The sequence below is a fragment of the Schistocerca cancellata genome, chromosome 3 (genome assembly GCF_023864275.1).
Source record: "Schistocerca cancellata isolate TAMUIC-IGC-003103 chromosome 3, iqSchCanc2.1, whole genome shotgun sequence".
Classification (NCBI taxonomy): Eukaryota; Metazoa; Arthropoda; class Insecta; order Orthoptera; family Acrididae; genus Schistocerca; species Schistocerca cancellata.
In genome coordinates this window covers 887,172,188-887,188,519 of record NC_064628.1, presented here as the reverse complement: position 1 = coordinate 887,188,519, position 16,332 = coordinate 887,172,188, and positions in this window count along the sequence as shown.

Here is a 16,332-nt window from a genome sequence, read left to right as displayed (position 1 = left end):
TGATAGTCCATGCTGCTGCAAACGTCATCGAAGTGTTGTTTCAGATGGTTGTTGTCTTGCAAACGACTCCATCTGTTGACTCAGGGATCGACACGTGGCTGCACGATCCGTTACAGCCATGCGAATAAGATGCCTGTCATCTCGACTGCTAGTGATACGAGGCCGTTGGGACCCAGCATGGGGTTCCGTATTACCCTCCTGACCCTACCGATTCCATATTCTGCTAACAGTCATTGTATCTCTACCAACGCGAACAGCAATGTCGCGATACGATAAACCGCAATCGCGATAAGCTACAATCCGACCTTTATCAAAGTCGGAAACGTGATGGTACGCATTTCTCCTCCTTACACGAGGCATCACAACAACGTTTGACCAGGCAACGCCGGTCAGCTGCTGTTTGTGTATGAGAAATCGGTTGGAAACTTTCCTCATGTCAGCACGTTGTAGGTGTCGCCACCGGCACCAGCATTGTGTGAGTGCTCTGAAAAGCTAATCATTTGCATATCACAGCATCTTCTTCCTGTCGGTTAACTTTCGTGCCTGAAGCACGTCATTTTCGTGGTGTAGCAATTTTAATGGGCAGTAGTGTATTTTGTTGACACCGACCTACACATGGAGGAACGATCACTACGTTAAATTATGGGAAATCAGAGCTCGTACGGAAAGATGTAGGTATTCATTCTTTCCGCGTGCAATACGAGATTGGAATAATGGAAAATTGTGAAGGTGGTTCGATGAACCCTCTGCCAAGCACTTAAATGTGATTTGCAGAGTATCCACGTAGATGTAGAAGAGTGGACATACTGCGTATTAATGTGTACTAATAGGTGTGCAGGTACATTGAATAAATAGTGGATAAAGGCGCTAGGTGGGCATATGACTGACTATTCAAGTGCTGTCCCACACAGACTGTGATCTTTAAAAAAAATTTAAGGCTTCATATATAAGCCAACATCATCTGTGAAACTGCATTAAATGGTCTGATATTGCTGTAATTTACGATACAGATGCTATGCAGTTATGGCTCAAAATGGCTCTGAGCACTATGGGACTTAACTTCTGAGGTCATCAGTCCCCTAGAACTTAGAACTACTTAAACCTAACTAACCTTAGGACATCACACACATCCTTGCCCAAGGCAGGATTCGAACCTCCGACCGTAGCGGTCGCGCGGTTCCAGACTGTAGCGTCTAGAACCGCTCTGCCACTCCGGCCGGCTATGCAGTTATGATGAGAGTGTTTGGACAGAAGTATTCTGAATACCAATTACGCATTTGACGTATTGTGCAAACACAGAAAACACGTAACTTTAATGACGTCAGCGCCATTTTGCCTCAGGCGGAGAAATTTCCTCCCCTTTTTTTTTCTATGAGCCCTTTCTCTTTAAGCAGGAAACATCATTTAAAGCAAAAATGGTCCAGAACGTCTGTAACTTCCCAGGAAGTTTCTGGCTCTCTTTTGTGCAGAAGGTAGAAACAAAGTTGGTGTCTCGGCACAGAATAACAGTGGAGAGAAGTCTTCTCCGCCACTCTGCATTATGGCCGAGATACTGCGGCCCTGAGCCGGACGTACAGTCCACGAAGGTGTATTGTCTCGGGAAAACTGCAGGACGAGCCTTTATTAAAAGCACTGAGGAAAGGCTGCGACGAGTTCCAACGCTTAACTAAGGTCCACGTAGCCCTCTCATGCTCTGTTGTCGAGAAATAAAATTAACAGTGAAGTATAAGTTGTCCCTTCTCTTCATTTATTTCAATTTCGTAGCTCATACGTGTAGATTACTTTACGCATCCTTCTCTCTGTTAAACTGATTTTCCTTCAAATTATGACCGGCGTTTGATAGTAGCAGACATTTTTGGCAAGGAATGCCGTCTTTGCCTCTGCTAGTCTTCTTTTTATGTCTCCCTTACCTTGTTCGTCAAGTGTTATTTTGCTTTCAAGGTAACAGAATTTCTTCACTTCGTGTCCTTTGTGGCACCCACATTTTATCTTAAGTTTATCTTTAATCTCATATCTGCTACTCCTTCACACTTTTGTCTTTCTTCGGTTTACCCTGAATACATAGAGTGTATTCATTATACTCTATACATAGAGTGTATTCATTATACTACTTCAGGGACTCACACCTAGTGAGTACGTTGCTGGCGACCACGGGGTCCCGAGCTGAGTCCTGGCATTGCTTCCACTTACTTATGCCAGGCTCCTCAGTTTTATCTTTCCTATTTGGCCACCTTCGGCCAACTCTTGTTCTTTTCCGACCCTGACGCTATTAGGTTTCGAGGGCTAAGGGGTCTTCCATTTCCAACCTATACTTCTACTTAGCCGAATATCTCCCGGGATAAGGAGATTACCTTCTATCAATTGCCAACGGCCTTCTAGGAGGGCGGATGAGCGGCTAGAAGGAAGGGCACTCTCTTGCCCTTGGGGTGGGAAACTGCTCCTAAAGGCGGAGGAGCCACAAGGTGGCCAACGGCATAGAATGGAGAAGGCAACGGGAAACCATTCCATTAAAGACCCGGGCGGGTATCCCAAGTCTCAACAGCTTATGATGGAAAGCTCTTTGGTTACATTCTCCGGAGGTAAAATAGTCCCCCATTCGGATCTCCGGGCGGGGACAACTAAAGAGATACCAAAATCCAAAAGCATTAATGTAAGAAGGATAGCAACATGAACGTCAACTCACTTCTTAAATGTAGTAAACTGGAAAACTTGAAAATGGAAATGAAACGAATGGATAATGATGTACTGGGAGTCTCAGAAATGAGATGGCCAAACGCTGGCGACTTTTGGTCAGGGGATTACAGAATCATACACACTGGAACAGCACAAGACAATCCCGGGATTGCAGGAGTGGGAATTATCCTCAATAAAGAGATGGGGTTAAGAGTAAAAGGATTTGTTCAACATAGTGAGAGGATAATTTATGTCCGATTGGAAACTAAACCAAGAGACACAATCATAATCCAAGTATACATGCCAACTACGAGGCATGAGGATGATGAAATCGACATGATGTATGACCACCTTGAAGAAGTAATTGGCAGAATTAAAGGAGCTGAAAACCTTGTCATCATGGGAGATATGAATGCCGTTGTCGGGGAAGGTAAAGAAGAGGATGTGGCAGGGAATATTGGATTAGGATTAAGAAATGAAAGAGGGGATAAACTTGTAGAATTCTGCCAAAGAAATAAACTTTGCATTACAAATACCTTCTTTCATCAGTATCCAAGAAGAAGATATACTTGGAAAATGCCTGGTGACATTAACAGATATCAAATTGACTTCATATTAGTGAAGCAAAGATTTAAAAACCAAGTTAAGGACAGCAGATCATATCCAGGCTGTGACGTGGAAAGTGACCACATACTCGTTATGATGACGACTGAACTAAAATTCAAGAACATTAAAAAAGAAGTACATGTAAATGGGATTTGACAAACCTGAAAAATGAAAATACACTGAAGCACTATCAACTAGAAACAGACAAGAAAACAAATACACAGGGCTGCAATGACATCCAAAGCAGCTGGGAAAAAATAAAAACTGGTAATTTAGAAGCAGCAGAAGAAGTAATAGGAAAAGAAAGGACAGAGAAAAGGAAGGAATCGATCACTAATGACCTACTAAATATGATGGAAGAAAGAAGGAAATTAAAAAATTCTGTGAAGAAGGAAGACCAAGAGAAATACAAGAGTCTGAAAAACAGAATCAACAGAGAGGCAAAATAAGCAAGAGAAAAATACCTTGCTGATCTCTTCATTTCAGTTGAGGACAACATGAGCAAGGGAAATATCGACAAGGCCTATAAATGTGTGAGACATTGCTTTGGAGACAGAAGAAACAAGTGTAGGGCTGTGATGGATAAAAATGGCAATATGTTGGATGACGATGATGAAGTTGCAAGAAGATGGAAACAATATATAGGAAAACCGTACAGCGGACCAGACCTGTCTGAAAACATCATGGAAGAAGAAACAGAAGTTGATGCACACAACATAGGTGAACCTATATTAAAGGAAGAGTTTGAACTAGCTCTGAAAAAATTGAAAAACAACAAATCAACTGGTATAGACAATATCCCAGCCGAACTTCTGAAATCTGGAGGAGCAAAACTGAATCAGGAGTTGTATAATCTTGTTTTCAACATGTACGAGCAGGGTAAAATTCCTACAGACTTTGAGAAAAGCATTATGATCCCCATTCCAAAGAAGGCAAATGCTACGAGATGTGAAAATTATAGGACGCTCAGCCTAGTTACTCACGCCTCTAAAATATTAACCTCAATTATCCTAAAACGCATAGAACAAAAAGTCGAAGCTACACTCTCCGAAGACCAGTTTGGATTCCGGAAAGATAGAGGAACCAGAGAAGCAATATTTGCTCTAAAACTAATAATAGAGAAACGACTAGATAAGAACCTGAAAACATACATAGCTTTCGTAGAGGTAGAGAAAGCCTTTGATAATGTTAAATGGGATAAGATGTTTGAGGTACTCAAAAAAGTAGGAACAGACCATAAAAATAGAAAAATGGTATGGAACCTGTACAAAAAGGAGACAGCAGTTATCCGTGGACGGACAAAACAAGAAGAGGTGCAAATACGGAAAGGTGTCCGACAAGGTTGCGCACTATCCCCTGTTATCTTTAACGTATACATTGAAGAGGCGCTGAAAAAAGTAAAGGAAAATTCACAGACAGGTGTAGTAATTCATGGCCGACGAATAGATATGATAAGATATGCCGATGATATAGCTGAAAGTGAAGAAGATCTTGTAGTCCTACTGAATAGAATGGATAAAGTTATGGGTGAAGAATATAATATGAGAATTAATAAAGCAAAAACAAAAGTAATGGCATGCGACAATCAAGTGAAAGTCCAAGTTCATGTAGGCAATGAACTGCTTGAACAAGTTGATAAATTTACTTATCTGGGCAGTAATATTACCAGGGATGGAAGGAGCAAGGCAGAAGTGAGAAGTGGAATAGCTCAAGCAAAGGCTGCTTTTAACAAGAAGAAAAACATATCAACATCTAAGAGCATCAGCCTTGAAATCAGGAAAAGATTTTTGAAATCATAAGTGTGGAGTGTGGCATGCTATGGATGTGAAACATGGACTCTCGGGACAGAGGAAGACCAGAAGCTAAATTCTTTTGAAATGTGGTGCTATAGACGCATGCTCAAAATAAAATGTATCGACAAGGTCACAAACGAAGTGGTTCTGGAAAGAGCAGGTGAGAAGAGAAGCTTCTGGAGTTTCATTGTTAAAAGAAGAGTGCAATTTACAGGTCATCTATTAAGACATAAAGGACTCCTGAACACTATCATAGAGGGATATGTCGAGGGAAAAAGACCAAGAGGAAGACCACGACTGAGGTACATGGATCAAATCGTGAAAGATGTGGGATGTAACACCTATAAAGAAATGAAGAGAAAAGCTGAAAGACGCACAGAATGGAGACAAGCTGCCATTGTAGCTGTTGCAAACCAATCCTTGGATTGACCACTACAGAAGAAGAAGATTCATTATACTGTTGATTTCATTCAACAGACCCTGAGGTTCTTACTAACTTTCAATGAGGTAACCAATGCCATCAACGTAATTTATCACTTGTATATCCCCACCCTTAATTTTGATCCCATACCTGAGCTTTCAGCCAGCACTACGATCACAAGTACACGTGTACAGACTGTGACTATGAGATGCACATGAGGTGTGGTGGTGGAACGTCGCCTCCACCTACTTACGGGACTGGTCAGTAATTCTGTTATTACTCTTTTTGGATTCTTTTCAACCTTGCGCAATTTCTTGTAGCTTTCTGGCCTTACTGGAGGACTCCGGAAACGTGTCGTCTTTGTCGTTGGCATCAGATGTGGCCAGCATTTTGGTGGCTGGAATATTTTTTTGCAACAGATCAGGCTGCAACCCCGAGGCGTTAACTAGCTCTTCGGCAGGCAATTTAGTTTTCATGCTGCATTATTCCTTGGATGCTAGCTGAAAAATTCCGAAATTGTTAGCTGTAAAAAATGTAAATACTTACAGTAAATTTTTATTTAAGTGTTAGTTGATGGGGGGAAGGGGGGAAAGCGGGTGGGCGTGTCATCATGACCACCTTGTTGCCATCCCTAGTCCACAAGCATAGAATTTTACAAGCGTCACATGTGATATGTCTGCGTAAGCGGAAGAAACTAACGATCAAAGTCAGAAAACAATTTATTGGACTATTCAATTAACCAAAACAAATTCTCCAAGTATGACATCAACACAAAACAGTGATCCGTCTTCGAATCACAGCTACATACAAGAATAATATAGAAAACAACTGACATAATTTCCTACTAGTCTCCGCCAGAGACTTCTCCGATATACCAAGCCTAATCAAGAGATCACTGGGCTGCAGGGGCCGGCAGCTATCCACGTCTGCCGGCGGTCGATGAACTGCCGATGTGCGGCCGAGCGCCGGCCTCTATAGCGCATCGGCGGATGAGTACCTCGGAACTATTTTCCATCACGTGGTTTGACGTGTGAAAATAGATCCGGGATCTGCATCGACCTCTTCCTTATGTTTATGTGGGCCAGTAGTGGACCCTGGTGGCCGCTGGTGTCTTTGCTGTGTTGTTGTTGTTGTTGTTGTTGTTGTGGCAGTTTATCAATATTGCCTGTCTGTTGTGTAGTGCTTCGGTGTACCTGCGAAGTGGGCAATCCGCGGCTGCAGGCTGTCGGTTTGGTGGCTGAGCCTCTAGGCGCCGTGATGTCTGGTGGAGAAGGCCACAGCAATATGCGTGCGCGTGAAGGAACTTGTGGCTGCATAACCTTTGCAGCGCAACGAACGGTCATGAATATTCACGCCACCCAGACTCACATCTCAGAGATGCAATCTGTTCTTTAGAGAAACATGTAAAACGAACTGCGTTGTCCAAACACGGGCTACGTGCATTTATATATGATAAACTAAGGCTCTCTCAGCCGGGCCGCATGCTTTTTAGCCTGTTCCCGCACTGATAACGGCCATCGTCTTGCTGGTACATTCTGAGACCGACATGTGGGGCAAAATGAGCGCCCAGCAGAGCGGCGGCGAGCAGACAGCTCCCAATACAGGCCCACTGTGCATGGGGTGCGAGGCCCACCGTGGTACCTCTCGCGGCCGGTATTCTCGTCACGCGCCCGTCGTAAATTCTTGGCGAATTTCTCCGCGAGATAAACGGCCCGGCAGTTCATTACCTGCAGCCAGCAGCTGCCAGCTGGCTCCGTGATAAGTCTGCCGTGGCACGGAACTCCGCCGTCTCAATCGCGTCACTACCGGCCAATGGCAGCCCATTCCCAGATCGTAGAATAAGGTGTTTGGCAGTCTGTTCTGCATGGAAACAGATGCTATCGGACCGTCGTTGCTCATGCACTCCGTAGGAGGGACGAAATGGTTTTTTTTTTTTTTTTTTTTTTTGGTCATCAGTCTACTGACTGGTTTGATGCGGCCCGCCACGAATTCCTTTCCTGTGCTAACCTCTTCATCTCAGAGTAGCACTTGCAACCTACGTTCTCAATTATTTGCTTGACGTATCTCTGTCTTCTTCTACAGTTTTTGCCCTCTACAGCTCCCTCTAGTACCATGGAAGTCATTCCCTCATGTCTTAGCAGATGTCCTATCATCCTGTCCCTTCTCCTTATCAGTGTTTTCCACATATTCCTTTCCTCTCCGATTCTGCGTAGAACCTCCTCATTCCTTACCTTATCAGTCCACCTAATTTTCAACATTCGTCTATAGCACCACATCTCAAATGCTTCGATTCTCTTCTGTTCCGGTTTTCCCACAGTCCATGTTTCACTACCATACAATGCTGTACTCCAGACGTACATCCTCAGAAATTTCTTCCTCAAATTAAGGCCGGTATTTGATATTAGTAGACTTCTCTTGGCCAGAAATGCCGTTTTTGCCATAGCGAGTCTGCTTTTGATGTCCTCCTTGCTCCGTCCGTCATTGGTTATTTTACTGCCTAAGTAGCAGAATTCCTTAACTTCATTGACTTCATGACCATCAATCCTGATGTTAAGTTTCTCGCTGTTCTCATTTTTGCTACTTCTCATTACCTTCGTCTTTCTCCGATTTACTCTCAAACCATACTGTGTACTCATTAGAAAGTTCATTCTGTTCAGCAGATCATTTAATTCTTCTTCACTTTCACTCAGGATAGCAATGTCATCAGCGAATCGTATCATTGATATCCTTTCGCCTTGTATTTTAATTCCACTCCTGAACCTTTCTTTTATTTCCATCATTGCTTCCTCAATGTACAGATTGAAGAGTAGGGGCGAAAGGCTACAGCCTTGTCTTACACCCTTCTTAATACGAGCACTTCGTTCTTGATCGTCCACTCTTATTATTCCCTCTTGGTTGTTGTACATATAGTATAATACCTGTCTCTCCCTATAGCTTACCCCTACTTACCCCTACTTCTAAGAAAGTCTTACGGTGAAAGGGTGGCATTTTTATATACTAAAATAATCATTTAAATATAAGACCATTAAATGCAATCTTATACAAAATTCTACAGGGTTGGCCAACCAAGTTAAGATACTCTACAGTACACAGATACCGCCCCTCAAGATGATAGGCAAGAACAAAACATGTTTCAGGAATTAGGCCGTTACACTCCAAACAATAAATTCGTTAACACACTGAATCCGACAAACATGACAGAGGCAGCTCCGAACGACAGACACTAACTGCCTAACAAAAGCGGACGAGAGATAGGCGAGCAAGCTGGGGACGAGAGGCTGACCAAGAAAAGAAGTGCAGTTTAACAAGAGTAAATCACACAACATATCACCAATCACGTAACTTCTACTGGACTGCGATTTCTCTAGAAGACGTGGCGCAGCACCCCCAAATCGCTCTCCCGAACCGTTCGCTGCCAGCCGCTTCAACGGGCGCAGGAAGGCGCGCCGATCTCCCGTCTTTCCGGGTCCGCACTAACCCACCGACTGCCCGCTGCTCCGTCCGCGACTGCTGCTCCGTCACGACTGCACTGCTGGTGCGTCTCCCACTCACCTCCAGACACACGACGGCGGAAATACTGGCTCGGACCCAACCATGCAGAGGAAACACGCCCACTGGCGATACGACATCCCTGCACCAGGAAAGGACCGAGCCGAGCTCCACAGAATGGTAACTGAAGAGGCCCAGAAGCTCTAGGAGAACCAGTCACACCACGGCGTCGCAGCTCGCACCGGCCAGACTGATGTCGTGCGTTGACTCCTGTTGCTCTCGTGTCGACCGCGAAGCCACTACCCCTCGCTATACTGCGCGGCCCACTGGACTCACGTGGCGACCTCACATGAGCCGACGCTCAAGACGGACAAGGCATCTTGTGTCCCAGTGCGCGACCGACCAACCGATCGATCCAACCGGCCTTGAAAGGTTGATCCGAACGACAGATGTACTGGCGCTCCAGACGACAGACAGACACTAACTGCCGCACAACTGCGGACGAGAGACAGACTAGCAAGCTGGGGACGAGAGACTGACCCAGACTGACCGACTGGCGAGTTTTTTTTTTTCTTTATTGATTTTCAATTCCCCCCGAAGGGGGCGGGCTGGCAGCAGCTTAGTACGCTGCTCTACAGCCTACAGACTCTTTATTTCAACAAGGAAAAACAGGCGATAAAATGGCGACTTAAAGTGTAAAATGGCGTAAAAATGCGGAAAGTTAAAACAGATAGCAAAAGGGGTTGGCAATGTTGATAAAATACACAGGAATCAGACAAGTAACATAGTAGACACACAATTAAAAAACAGGGCGACAATCTGGTTTCCGTTCGCAAGAGATAAAAAATCACACCCAGCGACAGTATGATGGCTGTTCGCTACACTTCCCAAAAGACACAACACGGAACACTCACTGGAAAAACACACACTGTAAAACACTGCACGAAAATGGCAGCACAAATATGGCACTCCCGAGCCAAAGGCAGATGGTGGGGGGGGGGGGGGACTGGAGGAGGGGGAAAAACAAGGAGGGAGGAGAGGAAAAAACGAAAAGGGGGGGGGAGGGGAACCAAGGAGGGAGAGGACTAATAAAGGGGGAGAAGGGCAGATGCGAGAGGGAATGAGAGGAGGCAGAGGAGGGAAATGTAAAAGGACTCGGGGGAGAGAAGGGGGCAAAGAGAGGGGAGGTGGGGAAGAAAGAGGATGGAAGGGGGGGAGAGAGAGCCCGGGAAAAGGACAGAGGAAAGGAGGGGGAGTGAGGATCAGAGTTGATAGGAGGGATAAATGGAGGGAGAGAGGGCATCATCTGGGAGGGGGAGTTGATGGAAGCCACCTTGGGAAAGGAGATGTAGGGTGTAGAGATGGAGGGTAGGGGGGACACAACAGTGAACACATGGCAGGGGACTGGCGAGCTCATAACGCCCCTTAAATGCACGTGAAGAGACAACCTTTCCCCTTTCCCACCAGAGGGAGACACCCCAAAACTGCGAGTGGCACAGCGGCGCCACTGCCAGAAACGGACGGCGACTGCTTCACACTACGCGCAGTGGCGCGCTCTTCAAAACAGCAATTTTTATCACGGCTCACCATATCTTCACCAGCTTCAGACATGGCAGTCACGTTTCATTTCCATGCCCACGCTCACTACCGACTGTAATACTACGTAATGTCGTAAGTTCAGGCAAAGAATAACATGTACGAAGCTAGGTGAACGCTCTCACTACCGTATGTCTTTGCTTCCATGTTTTATGGCGGTTGATTTTGAATCTTTCTCGTACATAACGTTTCGTCCAGAATTGCGTTGCACATCTTCAGAGTTGCCAGTGGTTCCAAGACTCTTGCCGAATGACGGGTAGGACGTCAGAGAGCGACATAAATACTGTGACAAAGAAGCGTGGTAGAAGTTCACCCGTCATCGGCAGGGAAGCTCCTTTGTGCGATTGCAGTCTTTCTCGGGGTATTCCAATGATGAATTCTTCTCAGGTTTTCAGCCGAGTGGTGGCGTCGTCTTGTGGCAACGTTTCGATGAGTTTCGTACCCATCTTCTGGCGAAGTGTCAGGATGCCGTGTTCTGCATATCTACGCGACGTATTTTTTTAAGTAAGTATCGGTTAAAATTAAAAAAAGACCTGCTAAGATATCTCAATAATTTTATTTTTGCATGAAAGCCTGTAGCTTATTCTACTTTTCCACATAATTTCCGTTAATATTGAGGCACACATCATAACGTTGTACCAGTTTTTGAATACCCTCCTCATAGAAGTCTGCGCCTGACTTGAAAACGCTGATCGCCAAGGTGTTTCTTCAAGTGCAGGAACAGAAGGTAGCCAATGGGCATAAGATCGGGGCTGTACGGAGGATGATCTAGAGTTTCACATAGAAAAGATATGATGAGATCTTTGGTCTGATTCGCCACATGCGGACGGGCATTGTCTTGCAGCAAAACGATACCCTTGCTCAACTTGCCACGTCTTTTGTTCTGAATTGAACGGCGCAGATTGTGGAATGTCTTACAATAAGCTGCTGCATTGATTGTCTCAATACGAGGCAGAAATTCTACAAGCAATACTCCTTTTCTGACCCAAAAAACTGTGCACATGATTTTCCTGGAAGAAATTGTTTGCTTAAACTTGACTTTTCTGGGTGAATCTGAATGCCGCCATTCCATGGACTGTTGCTTTGATTCTGGTACGACGTAGGCCGCCCATGTTTCATCGCCCATAACAATTTGGCTTAAAAAATCCTCACCGTCGTTGTGGTACCGCTCAAGGAAAGTCAATGCAGTGTCTAAACATTTGGTTTTGTGCACATCCGTCGACATCTTCGGTTCCCAACGTGCGCACAATTTTCGGCAATTCAAGTGCTCGGTCACAATGCCATACAAAACACTACGAGAAACATTAGGAAGTCATCCTGCAAGGAGAAAATCGTAAAGCGTCTGTTTTCTCTCGTCTTATTGTCTACTTCCTGCACCAAACTTTCATTAACGACCGAAGGACACCCACTCCGTTGTTTATCATGCACATTTGTGCGGCCATCTTTAAATACTCTCACCCACTTTGTTACCATTCCATCTCTCACAATGTTTTCTCTGTAAACTGCACAGATCTCACGATGAATATCGATCGCTTTTAGGCCTTTAGCACTAAGAAATGTTATAACAGGCCGTACTTCACAGTCGGCGGGACTCACGATTATCGGAGGCATCTTAAACACTCAGTACATAACGTAAACAAGGAATAATCAGACTTTAATGGCGTCCGTGCGTAGACAATAGATGTAGGTACCCAGTGCGCATGTGAAGAACGCCGACCGCAGCGATGCGGCCGCGGTGTGGCAAAACGGAACTTACTTAAAAAACACGCCTCATATATAGCTGCTTGGCCGTCGTCCTATTCCGTAGGCCGGCCAATCGCGTTTCTCCGTGGCCCCATGGTATGGAAGAACTACAGGAGTTCCTACGCCATCTCAGTGGCACACGTGACAGCATCAAATTCGCCACGGAGGTAGCAGAGAATGGCTGCCTTCCATTCTTTGATATTTTGATCAAGAAAATCCGGACGGGCCTTCGGGACACTCGGTCTGCAGGAAGAAGACGCACACGGACTTATATCTCAATTCTCGGAGCTGCCACCATCCAGCACAACGTAACTCGGCACTAAGCAACTTAGTACAAAGAGCCAGGTCGATCTGTGACAGCGAGAGTTTGCCGCGTGAGTTAGCACATCTGCGGGAACCCTTGCGAAAGAACGGCTGCAATGAGACACGAATAAGACGCGCCTTGAGTGCAAAAAAGAGGCGCGTGGAGAAACCAGAAGAAGACGAAGCAAAACGTGAGGCGTTTCTGCAGTTTGCTGGACCGCCGACAGCCAAGATGGCAACAATATTAAAGAAACACGAAATAACGGCCTCCTTTCGCGCACCGCAAAAAGTCAAAGATATACTTGGCTCAACCAAAGACTAGCTGGGGTTGCAGACGCCGGGCATTTACAGTATTGAGTGAGAATGTGGGATGGAATAGATCGGGCAGACACAACGATGTATCCCCCAGCGCTATACTGAACACATCAGGAACGTACGACTAGGACAGGCAAACAAGTCAGCGGTAGCAGAACATAACATTAGCGAGGGACACACCTTCGAATACGAAACAACGAAGAAGCTGTGCATCGCCAACGGTTTCTGGGACTCGATCTTCAAAGAGGCAGTGGAGATACGTCTGCACAACAATTTAGTAAACAAGGATAGCGGTTTTTAGCTCAGTGCAGCGTGGAATCCCGCAACTGACAAAATACGTCAGGAACGCTCCGATCTGAAGGTAGCGGCGTCCGCAGACAAATTGAACAGCCACCGGGTTTCGACGCCGGTTCGCGCTGCCCCCCCCCCCCCCCTCCCCTGCACTACCAACGCGGTACCCCCCTCCGGAGGAACGTGATTGGCTGGCCTGCGGAAGCGGACGACGGCCAAGTAGCTATATAGATATGCAGAACACAGCATCCCGACCGCAGCCACAGAGGGCTTCAACCACAGAGGCTACTGCGGGATAGTGCTACTAGACGTAGCCAAAGCCTTTGATTCAGTATGGCATAGAGGGCTACTCTACAAGTTGTACACGCAAGGGTTTCCCGGGAGCATAGTTCAGCTGATCAAAAGCTATCTCATCAATAGGACTTTCTCCGTCAAAGTAGAAACTGCCACCTCCACCAGAAGGCGTATTCGTGCTGGGGTGCCACAGGGATGGGTCCTGGGGCCCGTATTGTACAGTTTGTACACTGCGGACACTCCAACGGCCCCCCTGGTGCACACTGCACAGTACGCTGACCATACAGCTTTCTACACGAGAATCGCGACCACGGACCTGGTCATCCGTAGGCTACAAAAGGTTTTAGATGACACAGAAACTTGGGCCCATCGCTTGCGCATCACCATCAATTCTGAAAAGACGCAGGCTATGCTGATTACCCGCAGGCTCGGAAGGCGCGAACCTCCTCAACGTCCCCCCCTCCACCTTCACCTAAACGGAACCCAACTCTCCTGGCGCAGAACCGCCAAGTACCTTGGCGTAACCTTGGACTCTCGTCTTACGTGGAAACCCCACATAGACCAGGTCCACAGGAAGGTCTGCGCCAGAATGTCCACCCTATACTCAATCCTGAACTCAACCAGCTCCCTTGCCTGCCCAGTAGCATTTAATGTGTACCAGGCCCTGATCCAGCCAGTAATGGAATACGCTTGCCCTGTCTGGGGATACGTGGCAAAGCAGCACCTGGACAAACTCCAGAGGCTGCAGAACCGCGCCCTCAGGAGGGCATTGCATTTACCTCTTGGATTCCCCATAGATGATCTGCACGCCACAGCTGAAATCCCACTCCTGAGAGTGCGTTTCCAAGATCTGGCAAGGGCCTTCTATGAGGGTTCTTCCAGATCAGGAAACGCCCTCATCCACTCCCTAGGTCGGTATGACATGTCCCGCGACAAGCACAAGCGCCCCTGACGATCTTCGACGATTAAGTCGAAGAGAAAATCCCAATACCCAATCCCAAATCCTGCTCCTTCCCAAATAACACCAAACATCTCGCCAACCTCAGGCAAATACCAGACTCAAACAGAACAGTCATCACATATCACAGACACCAAAAAACTACAGAAATAATCACACACACATACACGTTCACAGTGGAGTAAAAGCCGAAAGGCTACAAACTCCCACTCACACTTCCCCAAAGAGGGGAAAGTAAAAGATGAGAGCAGCAGCATCCCGACACTTTGCCAGAGGATGATGAGTACAAAACTCATCGAAACGTTGGGACAAGACGACGCCACCACTCGGCTGATAACCCGAGAAGAATTCATCAAGGGAAGCTCCTGGTCACAGAAAAATGCCAAGAAAATACAGGGTAATCAGCTGCCCCTACTGACATCGTTTAGTGTTAGCCGCAATGTTATATCTGACCTTCAGAACTACTAGTGAGATTTTCATATTCTCTCGCTCGCTACGCGGAAACTATTAGTGCCACAGAAAAAATGAACGGTACTTTTTTGTAGGAGATTGAATGCAGTTGTACGAGGACGCTTTTCCGTTGGACCCCATGTTTTTCGTGTTATTCAAGATAAAACTACAAAAGTGACTTTCAAACGCACTTCTGCCCACACAATCATCCATCACCAGTAAGGTTTCTAGTACGTAGTTCGTGGCAGTTCCCCATACCACTGCAAAATAATTTACGACTGCACGAAGCATTCCTGATATTCGACCGTTTTTGGTCTCTATTGACTCGGATATTACGTCTCCAGCGTAATCAGATATTTTGTTAACATTATTAATGTTAACGTGCCCGTGAGAATACTGAAAGGAAAACGACTTTTCTAAAAGACTTTTGTACAGTTGCGGGAGGGAGAGCCATGAACAAGATACTAGAAGTTCTTAGCGATGAGACTGAGTGCGGGAGTGTGGATGCGTTTCAAGGTCACTTTCGTAGGTTTTTCTTGAATAACTCGGGGACTACAGCTTCTAGTGAAAATGTAACTCATCACAAGATTGAACTGTATTACATTTACTACAAAGAGGTATGCTCATTTTTTCTGTAGGACTAACAGTTTGCGCGCAACGAGCGAGAGAGTACGAGAATCCCGTACGTGGTTTTTGAAGCCCATATAAGGCATTGCAGGTTGCATAAAACGACAGTTGTATAGTTGTATATTAAAGCCCTCAGATCTGTAAACTCTCTCGTCTCTCGGCTTGCGATGAGTGCCAAATTCCGCTTGCGTGCGGTAAGGTATGTATTGAAACTAACGATTCTCCTTGTTGAGTAGCTACAAATCTGATTTGTTTACATACACTCCTGGAAATGGAAAAAAGAACACATTGACACCGGTGTGTCAGACCCACCATACTTGCTCCGGACACTGCGAGAGGGCTGTACAAGCAATGATCACACGCACGGCACAGCTGACACACCAGGAACCGCGGTGTTGGCCGTCGAATGGCGCTAGCTGCGCAGCATTTGTGCACCGCCGCCGTCAGTGTCAGCCAGTTTGCCGTGGCATACGGAGCTCCATCGCAGTCTTTAACACTGGTAGCACGCCGCGACAGCGTGGACGTGAACCGTATGTGCAGTTGACGGACTTTGAGCGAGGGCGTATAGTGGGCATGCGGGAGGCCGGGTGGACGTACCGCCGAATTGCTCAACACGTGGGGCGTGAGGTCTCCACAGTATATCGATGTTGTCGCCAGTGGTCGGCGGAAGGTGCACGTGCCCGTCGACCTGGGACCGGACCGCAGCGACGCACGGATGCACGCCAAGACCGTAGGATCCTACGCAGTGCCGTAGGGGACCGCACCGCCACTTC